A 17,184-nucleotide genomic window follows, 5' to 3' on the forward strand; every position below is an offset into this window, starting at 1 on the left:
CTTTTTTCACTTTTTCTTCTTTATTGTTCAAAATCAATGACTTTTTTTATTTTGTTATTTATTTATTATTATTATTATTACTATTATTATTATCACTTGGTCTTAGCTTTTGTTGTTGTTGCTGATGATGATGTCGTTGATGTCGTTGATGTCGTTGATGTCGATCACTACAAAGTCACTAAACCAGTGTTGTCTGTATTAATACTGTAAAAAATAAAAACAGTAAATAATAAAAAAAATAAATAATACTATAATAACTGTGATTTCAAATGATTGTCCCATTAATTTTGGTTAAGCACTTAAAGCATTGCAAGCATTTATTATTATAATTAACTGTCCAAAACATTTAACTGTCAATAGTAATGACATTTATATACTGACTTAACGATTGATAATTAATAAGATATATACCGGTATATAATATATATATCAGGAATATTAGGAATTTTTGATATTTAATAATATAATAATTTATATAAATTTAATAAAAATAATACTTAAATAAATAATAACAGTAAACAATATTCTAATGTAATAATAATGTAATAAAACAATAATAATATTAGCTATTTAATTAAAATTAATTAAATTTACAATGTATGGTCTCCAAAAACTATTAACATATAAATATTAAAAGAAGTTTTATTAATATTAATATTTATATAATATTAATATTACAGTAAAATATGTTTTATTTAACTTAAACACTAAATTTTAATTAACAAAAATGTGATATCATTTAAGTAATAAACTCTAATTTACTATTTTTATATTAAAAGATGCGTGTAATGTATGCCAAAATTATTATATAATAATAAATATACTGTACTCTACTGTATATATGATATTAATATCTAATTATTAAAATATATATAAAAAGAAAATTATAATCTTATTAGATAATTATGACAAACTAAACATATATTTTTCTTAATGTATAATACTATAAACTTTAAGCCAATTATTTACTGATATATCACTGATATTATACTGTATAATATCGTATATATATATATATATATATAAATTTATAATTAATGTTTTCTCTTAATGCATATATGATAAACCAAAATCTTAAACAACACAACAAAACAAAAATAATATAAAACTTCAAATTTCATGTGAAATCACACGAAGTAAAGCTTTTCTCTCGATTTTTCATTTAAATTACAAAAATCGGAATAAATTTAGAAATTTAATTTTACTTTTACTATAAAAAATAAAATTTTTTCACTAAAATATAATATACTGTATTATATTATATCTTTTTTGAGTCTTATATTTTTTAAATCTCTCTCTCTCTCTCTCTCTCTCTCTCTCTTTCTCTCTCAAACACAGTCACTAAATCTCTCCTCTAATGTAAAACCAATGTCTTTATAGATGAAAAGTAAATCAATTGTAAATCAAAAGATCACTTCAAGTTTGTACTCTTCAATAATACATACAATCGTCAAATACACAAAATTTTATTGATTAAAAAACTTATAGTTTGCTTGTAATGTAATGTATTGTTGAACTAAATAAGAAAAACTGTTTTCTCTCACAACTCTTCTTCAAGAATACAATCGCTGTATAAATAAGTTTTTCATTAATTTCTCTCTCTCTCTCTCTCTCTCTCTCTCTCTCTCTCTCTCTCTCTCTCTAAATCACTCATATACACACTCAGTCATTGTTATCTTTTGGCACAAATTAAAGACCACTCAATTTCATTGTCGAGTAGAGTTAGTGAGAAAGATATCACATTAATTGGTCTCATAATTTACATTTACACTGTATATACAATATATTCAAGTCAGACAAACAAAACATAGTTTATACTGTAGTCTATATAATAAATTATATACTGTATATATTACACTTGAAGATGACTTATATATATATATATATATATATATATACTGCAGATAAACTAATCAATAGATAGATACTGTAATATTATTATACAGTATTATTTTGTATATATAAAAAATATAACTTATAATCAGGTTATTGTAAATAAACAGAAAAAAATATTTTAATCTAAACACACACATACACACACACACACCGGTATCTTAAGTTATATACTGTGTATACACTGTATATACATAAATATATATATATATACTGTATATATAAACTCAATTTATTAATAAAACAATACACACTGCTTACTAAAGCCTTACCAATAGATCAAAGCCATTAGTTATAAGTAGCAACAAATAACTATTGATTGGATTATATTCACAAAAAAATATTTGTTTTATTTTACAACATAACAATGTGTATGTGTATGTGTGTGTGTGTACGTGTCTGTGTGTGTGTGTCTCTGTGTGTGTTTGTTTGTTTGCAAACCTAAAAGCAATATATAAATAAAAAATTCAATCAAATTGGAAGCAAAATCTTTTGATGTATGAAAAAAGCATACAATTTATTAAATGAATTGTGAGAAAAATTATAATGATTTTCAAGTAAGAAATTTCATACTAAAATAAAATTATATATAAACATATTATTATTTTTATTATATTTTCTATTAACTCTAATAATTTTTAAAATAGCTTATTTCTTAAATTTATTTTTAAAATTGAGTCTAATTTTAAAAAACAAATTAATTAATTAAAAAAATTAATGGTAGCACTAAAAGCTTTTTTTGATAAATATTAATGTAGTATACACTGTAATATCATTATAAATATAACGTTTTAATAATAAAAATAAAAAACAGTTTATTGATTGTTTATATTTTTTCAAAACAAAATAACTCTAATTGAATCAATTTAATAAATAAATTTCTAAATATAAATATAAATTGATAATAAAATTTATTTATTTTTTATATGAATTTATTTAAATTCTACATTTAATAATTAATTCCACTTGGTAAAAAAATATATTTTATTTTTATTTAAATATATTTTCTGAATTACTTTTATATATTTATATACCTTATATTTGCATTATAATAATATTTAAATAAATAAAATGCTGTTTTTCACATAAATTTTGTGTAATATATTAACACAAACTACAAAAAATAAAAATTTATTACAAAAATTCTTAAAATAAATTCCTTTAAAATTCAAATTAAGACAATAATAATCATAATTTTTTTGAGAAAATAAAAATAAATCAAATAAATAATGGCTTTATTAGTAGATAATTCATATTCTTTATTTATATATATTAATTATATATATATATATATCTGAATATATGTTAGATATCTTTATTTTGATGATATTTTGCTGTAATTAGTTAACGACAAAAAATATTATAGCAAACAACAACAAAAATATTACAACAATTTTTTTTGCTAATAATACTACAACTATCGTATATAACACTAATTTAATGCAATTCAAGAAGTTTATTGATATACTGTATAGTGTAATATCAACACCAATAAAAACAAAAAACTTTGTATTAGTTACTGTGTGTATGTATGTGTGTGTGTKTGTGTGTGTGTGTGTGTGTGTGTGTGTGTGTGTGTGTGTGTGTGTGTAAAACAAAACAAAAATATATCAAATAAAAGTATCAAATTTTGTGTAAAAACAATTTCCGATTGTATTTATCACCAAAAATAATGATAATAATAATACAAATGACAAAACAAGTTATTATAAGACAGAGTGAGATGTGACTGAACAACAAATTGACAAAAACAAAACAAAATTTATTTTAGATATTAAAGAGTAATTGTTTCTATCAATGTATTTGATGATATTTTTTTATTATCTGACCCACTCCTCCCCCCAATCACCAATGGGTTCACATTAATCATTATTATTATCATCATCATCGGTGTGTCTGTATGTTTGTGTGGATCCAATGCGCATCAACCAAACAATTCAATCGGATAAGTATTGGCAAGTATTGTGTCAATAGATATATATATAAAGAGAATTTACAGGTAAAAGAGAGGATATCTATTTGCTAGCAATAGTAGTAGTAATAGTAGTAATCAATTGTGTCTAAACAGCCAAAAATAGATTTGCAATTTAATGGTGTCATCGAAATAATTAAAATCTTTGTCTTCAATCCTATGATTTCAATAACACCGACAAAGATTTCGCAAACACATTGAGAGAAAGAGAGAGAGAGAGAGAGAGAGAGACTTGTTTTGCAGAAACATTATCAACAATATTATTATTATATATATATTAAGTATTTGTTTCATTGGGAAAAAAGTATTTTCTGATAAGTGCTGCAATTGATATCTGTATTAAGCAATTCAGTGATATATAGGAAAAGAGAAAAAAATAATTTGATACTTACATAACATATCATGTGTTGGTGTGTTGTAATAATACTTGCACTACCAGTAGTACAATAGTTATGTTATATTGTACTGTATGTGTTGTATCAATATATTTTGAGAGAGAGAGAGAGAGGACGAAAAAAACGACGACAGGTCTCAACCGATCTATGATATCAACAGTTTCTGACAAACATATTAACACAAATGCATGGCATAGATGTGTGCACTGAGAGAGTGAGAGTGAGATACAGAATAGGTATGTATGTGTATGTGATATATATATATACAGTATATACAGAATCTACAGTATTTTATATACAGAATCCACAGAATTTATATATAAATTCAGAGAATCGGTATGTAATGTAAGGTTAGGGCCGACGCACTGATACCAAATGTGTCTCATATAGTTAGCCGACACTGTTTGTGCTCCAAGACATTCGTTATATAAAATTTATATATAATATATATATATATATATAAAAGCTCACAATATATCTGCAACAATATACTGTATGTATGTATTCTGAATGTATGTACATTATGTATAGAATACAATCCTAACTAACAGTCTTAACACATACACACACAGCACCTAACAAACTGACGTCATTTTAGCAAACAGTTCAATAATTTTGATGTTTTATTTCTCTCTCTCTCTCTCTCTCTCTTTCTCTCTTTCTTTCTTTCTTTCTTTCTTGCACTGGGAGTTGGAATTGACTTTTTGCTGCATTTTTTGTCTCTCATTAAAAACTAGATTTTTTTGTGACTGTAATTGACTCGTTTTATTGTCCACACAATTGCTATACATTTGCTCATGCAGTGAGAGAGAGAGAGAGAGAGAGAGAGAGAGAGAGAGAGAGAGAGAGAGAGAGAGAGAGAGAGCACATACCTATTGTGTAATCCATACCTACATTAATATTTGGCATACAATAGAAACCATCCAATGCTTTAATTAATGTCATCTTTTTCTTGCATCATATATAAATTGGTCAGTTTTTGTAATCCAAACCACTATAAGATACTGTATATTACATATAAAAGATATATAATATATATATATATATATATATATAGTTTACATAGAGTTGTTTTGTGTCATTAAAAGCCATGGATTGAAAACATATTTGAAACCCTTATTACTTGTTATAAAATTGTATGTTTAGTATATATATATACAAACACACTTGAGTACAAATATATAAAAGATTTTATGAGTCTATATTTAGTATATATAGTTATAAATACAGAGTAGAGTGTTCATAGAAAATCATTGACTAACAATATATAATATTTATACATTTATTTATATCACAATTTATATAAATTCAGAGAATCGGTATGTAATGTAAGGTTAGGGCCGACGCACTGATACCAAATGTGTCTCATATAGTTAGCCGACACTGTTTGTGCTCCAAGACATTCGTTATATAAAATTTATATATAATATATATATATATATATAAAAGCTCACAATATATCTGCAACAATATACTGTATGTATGTATTCTGAATGTATGTACGGTATGTATAGAATACAATCCTAACTAACAGTCTTAACACATACACACACAGCACCTAACAAACTGACGTCATTTTAGCAAACAGTTCAATAATTTTGATGTAGTTTCTCTCTCTCTCTCTCTCTCTCTTTCTCTCTTTCTTTCTTTCTTTCTTTCTTGCACTGGGAGTTGGAATTGACTTTTTGCTGCATTTTTTGTCTCTCATTAAAAACTAGATTTTTTTGTGACTGTAATTGACTCGTTTTATTGTCCACACAATTGCTATACATTTTGCTCATGCAGTGAGAGAGAGAGAGAGAGAGAGAGAGAGAGAGAGAGAGAGAGAGAGAGAGAGAGAGAGAGAGCACATACCTATTGTGTAATCCATACCTACATTAATATTTGGCATACAATAGAAACCATCCAATGCTTTAATTAATGTCATCTTTTTCTTGCATACCATATATAAATTGGTCAGTTTTTGTAATCCAAACCACTATAAGATACTGTATATTACATATAAAAGATATATAATATATATATATATATATATATATAGTTTACATAGAGTTGTTTTGTGTCATTAAAAGCCATGGATTGAAAACATATTTGAAACCCTTATTACTTGTTATAAAATTGTATGTTTAGTATATATATATACAAACACACTATAACTACAGTACAAATATATAAAAGCATTTTATGAGTCTATATTTAGTATATATAGTTATAAATACAGAGTAGAGTATCATAGAAAATCATTGACTAACAATATATAATATTTATACATTTATTTATATCCCATTTTATTCACAATTTATTGATTTACATCTCATTTGTGAGGTTTTTTGCATTTTAAAAAAAATTGTTTCTAATTATAATTTTATTATAAAGTTTTTTCGCTCATTAAAAAGAGACACATATATTACTTTAATTTTGTTTTAGTTAAAAGAGAAAAAAGAAAAAAGAAAAGAAAAATAGATATTTAAATAAATCATACAATTAAATAAATGAATAAAATATTATATATATATATATAATGCATTAAATATAAATTTGAATAACTCCTAAGTGTTTAAAAATAATACATTAGACTTAAGCTAAGTGTTCGAATTGTTGACCAGTGGTTATTCACGCGCGTTTATCAACCAATCAAAATAGAGTTCTAATTTTCATTGTTATTGATATAATGTACAGTGTGTACAAAAAATAATGTGACTAAAAAATAATTTATAAATTTAAATATCTAATTATCATCAAATGGTAAAAATAGCTTAAGAAGTTGAGGAATAGATCCCATTATCATCAAATGGTAAAAATACTTTAAGAAGTTGAGGAATAGATCCAATTATCATCAAATGGTAAAAATACCTTAAGAAGTTGAGGAATAGATCTAATTATCATCAAATGGTAAAAATAGCTTAAGATGTTGAGGAATAGATCCAATTATCATCAAATGGTAAAAATAGCTTATGATGTATAGGAATAGATCCAATTATCATCAAATGTTAAAAATAGCCTAAGATGTTGAGGAATAGATCTAATTATCATCAAATGGTAAAAATAGCTTAAGAAGTTTAATAGATCTAGTTATCATCAAATGGTAAAAATAGCTGAAGAAGCTGAGGAATAAGTATAATTATCAAATGGTAAAAAACAACTGAAGAAGTTAATGACATGATGTTGATGTTTTGAGTGATGGCGTTAAATCTGTACTAATTAATTGTCCAGTTATTATAGATTGTATTTGTAGTAACTGGTTTAGTAAATCATCATTTTAATATTAATTAATAAAAGTTGAATTATTAACATTTAAATGGTAATTATCATTTAAACAGCAGAATTAATATATTGATAAGGACAACGATGACATGCATTTGTTGATTGTCAGACATGTCGAATGACATAAAAATACAATCAATTCTTAAATAACTAGTAATAACTTAATTTACAAAACTTTTATAAAGTTAATTCAATGTTTTGGACCATTTTCTCAACATATCAGCTATTTTATCATTAGTTGATAACTGGACCTATTCCTCAACATCTTCAGCTATTTTTGCCATTAGATGATAATTGGATCTATTCATCAACTTCTTCAGCTATTTTTACCATTTGATGATAATTATACTTATTCCTCAACTTCTTAAGCTATTTTTACCATTTGATGATAATTATACTTATTCCTCAACTTCTTAAGCTATTTATACCATTTGATGATAATTGGATCTATTCCTCAACTTCTTCAGCTATTTTTACCATTTGATGATAATTGGATTAATTTCTCTACTTCTTCAGCTATTTTTACCATCTAATGATAATTGGATCCATTCCTCAACTTCTTCAGCTATTTTTACCATTTGATGATAATTGGATCCATTCCTCAACTTCTTCAGCTATTTTTACCATCTAATGATAATTGGATCCATTCCTCAACTTCTTCAGCTATTTTTACCATTTGATGATAATTGGATCAATTCCTCAACTTCTTTATATACAATTTTATATATTTAATAATATTACGTTAATTGATCACTATATCAAGTCACACACTGTACTAACAATTAAACGGTTAAACAATTAAATTAATTTTGATTGGTTAATATGAATTTGATTTTGATCACATGATTCTGTGACAAAGTCACAGTTTACGCAGTTAGCGACCATTCAATTTCTGTGACTTTGTCACTAATACTACGTCACGAGATATAATAATTAATAAACTGAGTTTAGCTATTAAATAATTATGAATTTGTTTTATTTTATTAGAAAACAATTTGTGTAATGATAAATGTGTTTGGTATTAAGTTTTTTATAGCTATATAGTAGTATTAAATAATATAAAAAAATAAAATAAAAATCTTTTAGTGTATAGTATTACTAAAATCTCCAATATATTACAGTATATAATAAATAAAACTATTTTTTTTTGTTGTTGTTGTAATGATGGACCAAAAATTCCAATACAAATGTACCATTATACAATTATTACACTAGTATAGACAAAAATTGTTCAAATACAATTTACTATAGTAATTGCTACATAATTGCTAGATGATTGTTGAATTTGTTACAATGATAGTCATATTATACAATATACTGTATATACAGTTAATATATAATGATACTTATAATAATATCGTATATTATAATATAATATGATATATCTATATAATAAGTTTTTTTTATTATCACAATTATTTTTAGACAATTATTTTTATTATTATAGAATTTTTATTTCAGTAATAATCGAAAATATTATAGATATTATTATTATTATTATTATTGACTGATATATGTATTAAATAAATCTAATGTTACTTAAAATTTTAACCTTTAATTATATACTACAGAATAATAGTATATACTGTAATTTGTATTATACTGTTTAAAAAAAAATATTAATAAAAATTGGGATTTTTTCTGATAAGAAAATTCCAATCTTTATATCATTAAAGCTATAGTTTATTATTATAAGTAAAAATATAATATATATATATATTTCATAACTGAATAATCCTTAAAAAGCAATTCTAACAATGTTTTTGTCAAATATTGATTCAATTTATCCATAACTCCTATAAATCTGCAAACTTGTGAACATTTAATATTATAGAATATACAGTAAACTTATATATACTGTATATATTTGATATATAATTTATATTTGTATAAACAGTGTATACAATGTTATAACTTTATATTTATATTGTATATTTTTTAAAGACTATATTTCATATTTATTTTAAATATAATATTGAATGTAATATGCATTGAACTATATAAGTGACAAAAACATGTATCATAACTATAGCAATCAAATTGTACAGATTTACCTGGACAATTTGAAACAAAATTTATGTTTGTCTAGTTTAGTAAATAAAATCAATATAGAAAATGTGTAATTTATAAATTAAAAATCTATTAATAAATTATTATGTTTAATTATTGTATATATATGTAAAAATTTATACATTATCATTTTATTTTTGAATTTAAACTTAACATAAAACAATTTAATCATAAAATGTAAATAAAGTAACTTAAATAACATTTTTAATTAATTTTAAAAAATCAAAAATTTTATTTGTTAAGTATAGTTTTTGTGTGCAAATAAATGGAAAATTTTGTCTCAATTTTGTTGTAATAATCATGTAATGTCTAGACTATTCAAAATAATCTATTGGTCATTATACATATAAAAAAAACATAGCTATGTAAAAAATATCTAATTATTATATCTGAAATTTTTATATATAAAAATCTAAATTTGAATTTTATTTGTTATTTATCAGAAACTTTAGTATTGATTGAATTTTTCTCATTAAAATTGTTTGTAAATATTATATATGTTTGCACTAATTAATAACTTTAGGGTTTAATAATTAATTGCTTAAAAATATTACATTAATTATATACATCATTACAATTATATACCTTAAATATATAAATAAATGTAGTTATAAAATTTTATTCTATTAATATATCAATTTTGAACTTAACATTTAAACTTTTTTTATATAAAAAATAAAATTTTTGTCAATGAATAGTGTAATTGTTATTTGTTTTATAAAAATAAAATAAACTTAATATCTACAGTATTAATATATTTGTATTAAGTATTATACAGTATTTGTAAAACTACTCTATTAATTGATATAAAGCTAATCTACAAAATAGAGATAAATAGTTATTTTATTGAAATAGAGTAAAGAAAATAAGTCTATTGTTAACAAATATAATACTATAGTGTTTACCAATATATTGATAGATATATCACGTTTGGAAAGTATATATTATATATTTTTTGTATATAAACATTTAATAATAAAATATTTATGTGTTTATCGTTTATCAATAATACTTATAATACACTAGTGTTTAGAAAATAATTTTATGTTTGCTTAACAAATATGTTTTATATAAACAGAAAAAATATGTCTATAAAGAGCTATAATTTTATAACTATAGTAAATTTATAAGCAATAATATTATTTTTAAAAAATTTTATTAAACATTAAGCATACATTTTATACACATACTGTATATTTGTTTAATTGTTTCTTATTTTTTTTTTATTTAACACACTATTTTCCAAGATATGTGTTATCAAAAAATAAATAAAATTAAAAATTTTATTAATAATATTACTACAGTATTACTATTGATTACTACTACTACAAATACTAATAAACTTTTTTTGAAAATTAAATTAATAGTGAATTAATAAAAAACTGCAGTACAGTAGATTTTATAATATGTGTGTAACTTTAAGTTAATAATAATGTCAAATAGAGAGAGAGAGAGAGAGAGAGAGAGAGAGATTGTAATTATTTTAATAAAAATATACTGTAATGACTGGGTTTAGACAATATATTAGACGCCTTTTTCGTATATACAGTAAATATATAATCAACGAAACCATTTATTTTACTTTATTTTTCTACTTTTGACTACACATTTAATAACAATTATTTTATTATTATTATTATTTTTGCTAACAATTTGGACTGAAATATTTATTTTCTACTCATCTCCTAGCAATTGATATATATATTTATGAAAAACAATTTTGTATTTATTGTATAATTCAATGACATTACAAAAAACAACATAACATTAACGACAAAATATTTTGTGTCTTTATCTCTAAACATTTGTTTTTTTTTTGTTGAAAAAAACCTGGAATTTTGAAAATAAAAAATTAATACACAAAAAAATAGATAAACATTTGGTTTTATTTGTTTATTTTATTATTATGATGTATAGCAATAAATTAAATAAACTAGATATATTGAAAATATTTTTTGAAAAAAATACATTTGTGTTGTAATTATTGCTAATTTTTATATCACTAAAAAAAATTTTCATGAAAAATATTTATTTGAATATTCACCTAAAGTTAAACTAACATCACTATTATTAGTAATATATAAATTTAGTATAAAATCGGATATATATAGATATGCCGTGAATTTAGTATAAAATACAGCTCTTTATGGTTAATAAAAATGCATTTTTTAGTAACACATCCCCTAAGGTTACATATTAGACATTACATATAAAAATTAATGTTATTATTTATGCTATATGTATAGCGTATGTAAACATATGGATCGGAATTTTTCACACAAATAGTGTTAAATACATGTTATATATATTCTGTATAATACCAGTATTATAAACAGTATATTAATAAATTCACATCAAAAATAATTTTACATAAAAATAAAATTTATTTAAATTCAACTGGGTATAATATATTATATTAAATATCATATTAGACTATACAGTAATACTATTGATATTAACATACTATCAATTAAGCAAATTTTTTTGTGTTTTAAAAACAAAAAAAAAATAATTATATATTTTAAATATTTTTACAAAATAGTTTTATATTATATAAAATAATAAATTTTTTAAACACAAATAATCAATTAAATCTATGATATATTTTTCTGATAAAAACAAACTCTATTTTATGTCAAATATACACAAAATTTTATACAATAATTTTTTTTGTATATATTTATAACTATTTCACAATACATAATACTCGTGTATTTAATGTGTTTGGCTATTCGTCGGCAGAAAAAAAACTAATACCATATAATAGATATGTAATATATATATATATAATAAATAAAAATTTTTGTTTATTTTTGTTAAAAAAGAAAAACAACTTAAACACAAAACAGAAAAATGGATATAAAGTTATTTTTTGAAAGATGTAAAGCCATTTAAAAAAGATTTGAAATTCAATTGCAATCTCACGTGAAAACCAATATTATATAATATATATATTGCTTTTAGTACAATATATATATATACTAAGTATACTGTATATATATAATCTAAGAAATGATAAATAAACACAAATGTTATGATGAAGCTCTCAAAAAAACTCTCAATATATATAAATTTTATGTATTTTATTTGATCAAAAAAATGTGATTTATGAACCATTAGGCCGCAATCATAATAATTTTCAATATATTTTATATAAATATATATAAATAAATAATAATATACTATAAATTATACACAAATATAATATATATATACTAAATATATAGAATTGATATTTTATTTTGCTAATATTATATAACTGTTACTCTATTAACTGTATATAATAATAACAATACTACAATATTTCACACAATTTATTAAATAAATAAATAGATAATTTATGTTATCTAAATCTGTAGCAAACAATATTATATATATATATATATATATATATATATATAATATTGTATTGTATATTCTGTATAATGTTATTAAAAATTATACTAAAATTATACTAAAATTATACTAAAATTATACTAAAATTATACTAAAATACAAACTAAAACATCATTAGTAATGAAATATTTATAATAAATGCAATTACAGAATTTTAAAAAATCTTCTAAAGTTATTAAAATAATTATATTCTAGGAATTTATAATTAAATTTATAATAATATTATGTCCTAAAAATCACTTGATTTACATTTTTAATATCTAATACATCAAATATATTTAATCAATTATACAGTATTATACATAACAAACCAAATAACCGACATATTGTATAATATCATAAATATGTGGTCATTACTATCTAATATATAATACAATAATATATTGTTATTATATAAATTTATCTAAATTTATACATATTTCTACTGTATATAACTTATTTACTTATCCAAAATTTTTAATTATTATACAAATAAAAATCATTTATAAAATCTATTATAAAATATGTTATTAGGAATAAATTATAATAAAATTATAACATAATAGTATAAAACTCACAAATATTAATATAAAGTTATTACTATTTTTAATGGAATTTTTTATTATTTCAGTTATATTTTTACTTAACACACACACACACACTGATGGTTGATAGTCTAATAACATAAATAGTTAAAAGTTAATTCACCGTAAAATTATTATTTAAATACCTGAGAGAGCGAGTGACTGAGTGAGTAAAAGTAAGTTATAGAGTGAGTCAGTGATAGAGAGAGAGAGAGAGAGAGAGAGAGAGAGAGAGAGAGAGAGAGAGAGAGAGAGAGAGAGAGAGAGAGAGAGTTAACGTTTAGATACAATCGATATATTTATATATTTTGAGGGCAAATAAAATTGAAGTCTATATATGTGTAGATATACATAAATTTATAGTGGATATACTGAATATATCAAATATAAGTGTAATATTTTAATAATATATATATATATACTAATATATATATATAAAATAAAAATATTATAAATGTTTGTCAGTGTATGTGTGTGTGTGTTAGTGAATGTCTGTCTATATATAATTGGTTTGTCAGAAAGTTTAGTAGATTTTCTGAAAGGCATTGTATGCTAAACAAGAATATTCAAAAAACACAACACAAACTCTATATACAGAATATATATTAAGAATTTATAAATATATTCAATATATATATATATTTGAAAGTCAATACTTTTAGTCTATATAAGTAAAACTGACATTTTTTGTCAAATCAATTCAATTTTCATATCATAAATAATGGAAAAATATATGTCAAATATATATATATATATATATATATATGCATTTATATGTGTGTAAAGTCTATGAAAATCTTCAAAATACTAAATCAAAACAAATAAAAAATGTTGAGTACATTAGTAGTAGTAATAATAATAATAATAATAATAATAAGTCTATCACACGAAAAATTTCGATTGTATTTTAGTTAAATTAAAAATTTAACAGTAATTTTTCATTTATAACTATATCTATATCTTGAATACAACTATTGAAAATAAATATACTGTAGTTCATATATATATATAGTTGTATATATATATTAAATTATTGATAAAATACAGAATATGATATATATATATATATATCATAAAATTTCAATTTAAAGTAATTTCTTAAAATAAAAATTCAATGAATCAATAATATATATATATATAGTTTTATATTTTGACACATACGTTATAAAACTTACATATAAATTTATATACAGTATATAAACTACAGTACTATTGCCTTTAGTGATAGTGATGTTAAACAACACACCAAAAAATTTCTATAAAAAATTGAAATACCAAAAATGTCAATCAAAATGAAGAGTATATTTGATTTTTGTTATAAAAATTTTTGTTATAATATTTTTCAGATCATACAGTATATATATATATTAATAGTTTATACTGTATTTTATATATATATATATATACAATAATACAATTCGTTACTAATGGACAACATGTACTGTATTATTTTAAAATATAAAAACTATTAGATAAAACATTATATAGATTTATATATAAAGCTAATATGATAGATAAAATGTCATATAATGTTTTTTTTTTGAGGGGGGAGTGGGATCCCCACTATTTAATCATATAATATACATACATACTAACAAGTTAAATACATACATGTTTGCCTATAATTAATAAATAAATCATATTATATTTTTTTTCAGTAAATAGCTAGTAAGTAACTACAGTACATGATTATAATAATAGAGTATAAATTATATTGTATAATAAAAAGCTATTATATTTATTAAATATTAGTATTCTAAATAAAAAATACAATAAGTGTGATATGATATTCCCAGTAAAACACTGTTTTATAGATTATTATATAATACTATAATATATATTAATTAAATACTGTTATTGCTTAAGACCACAGTTATTAAGCTACTGATTTACTAACGTGTTATATAACTTATATTAAATACAATAATCTATAATATCTTATTGTATAAAATAATCTATATTTATTATACTTTATATTGTATACAATAATTTATATACAGTATATAATGTTTACAGTATATTTTACTGATAAATACTAGTTGCTATTGGTGTGTGTATTTACAATTTTTATTACTTTATTATTTATATACAAAAATGTATATAAAAAATAATTAATGTTTTTAATTATTAATAATTTAAATTTAATTTTTATAACTTCTAAAATATAATATTTTTACTGTATACTAAATTTTAAAAATAAAGTATTGTTTTGTGTAATGTTAGAAAACTTATTTTTTTAATTAAAACTATTTTAAATTAATTATAATTAGATTTTTTTAAAAATATAATAAAGTTTCTCCTGTCTTTTTTTATTTGTTTAATATAGGTTTATAATACATTAAAATTATTTTAATTTAATTCAATACAATCGTAAGGACACTGATTGTGATGAATCTGAAAAACATCAATAATAAGATCTTTTAACACAAAAAACCGAGATTTGATATAATTAAGCAAAATATTAATAATGATAATAATAATAGCAATAATAAAAAGACAAATCAATTGATCACATGTTGAATTCATAATTTTTTTAATAATCGTTTTTTACATTTTTTTTAATGTTACAAATATGAATATAATATACTTTTTTTTTGTTTCATCATAGAATATATATATATATATAGATCCCATTTTCATTAAATATTCATCATAATATATATATATAATATTCATCATCACAAAGATGATATATATAATTTTTTTTATATAATAATATTGAGATTTGCAATAATTATTATTAATAATATTTAAATATAAAAAATATTTCAAAAAATTCGTAAAATTACATTCAAAAGACTTAATAATTAGTTATGTTTTTTTTCATTATCAATATATATATATAAATATATATATTTGACAATTGTTTTGTAGTTGTAATAATAATAATTAATTAGATTTTACAAATTGATACTATTATTATTATTATTTAAAGGGTGGTGTGATTAAAATCCAGCACATTAGTATACATATATAATACATATTTTTTAAAAACATTACTTAAATATACTACTAAATTATGTATTGATTTAGTGTATATATATATATGTGTGTGTGTACTAATAAACTGTATTTTTTAATTTTTAAATGACGAGTATAATTTTTATAAAAAAAACAATAAACTCTTATAATATTTCATTATAATTATTACAGTAGTTATCAATTTATTTTTGCGTGTCTAATATATTGACTAATTTTTGTTTGTTTGTTGTTTTTATTTAGTTAGAGCTCTAGCGTATTATAAACAATTAAATCATCCCTAAATATTACATGTTATTCATAGATTTATATAAAAAAATCAATTGTTTTGTATATATTTATATATATATATATATTGTGTTTGTGTGTATGTATGTGCATAAGAAAAAATAACATATTTTTAGCAATAAGTTTTTTATACAATTTTATATAAATTTCTATTAATAAAATAACAATAAAACATGTAATGCATATATAATAACTAATAATTTTTACTATATATATATAATATATATTTCTAGCTTTGATTATAAAATATTTTTTATTATTCAATTTAGTTTATTGTTGCTGTTATTATTGAGTAACTTTCAATTAATTATAAAGAAATCAGTCTTTAAATAGATAGATATATATAATAAAAAAACACTACAAA

This window comes from Oppia nitens, unplaced genomic scaffold (assembly GCF_028296485.1).
Source record: "Oppia nitens isolate AA-2021 unplaced genomic scaffold, nextdenovo-longstitch-racon4-pilon3 scaffold3_pilon_pilon_pilon, whole genome shotgun sequence".
NCBI classification, from domain to species: Eukaryota; Metazoa; Arthropoda; class Arachnida; order Sarcoptiformes; family Oppiidae; genus Oppia; species Oppia nitens.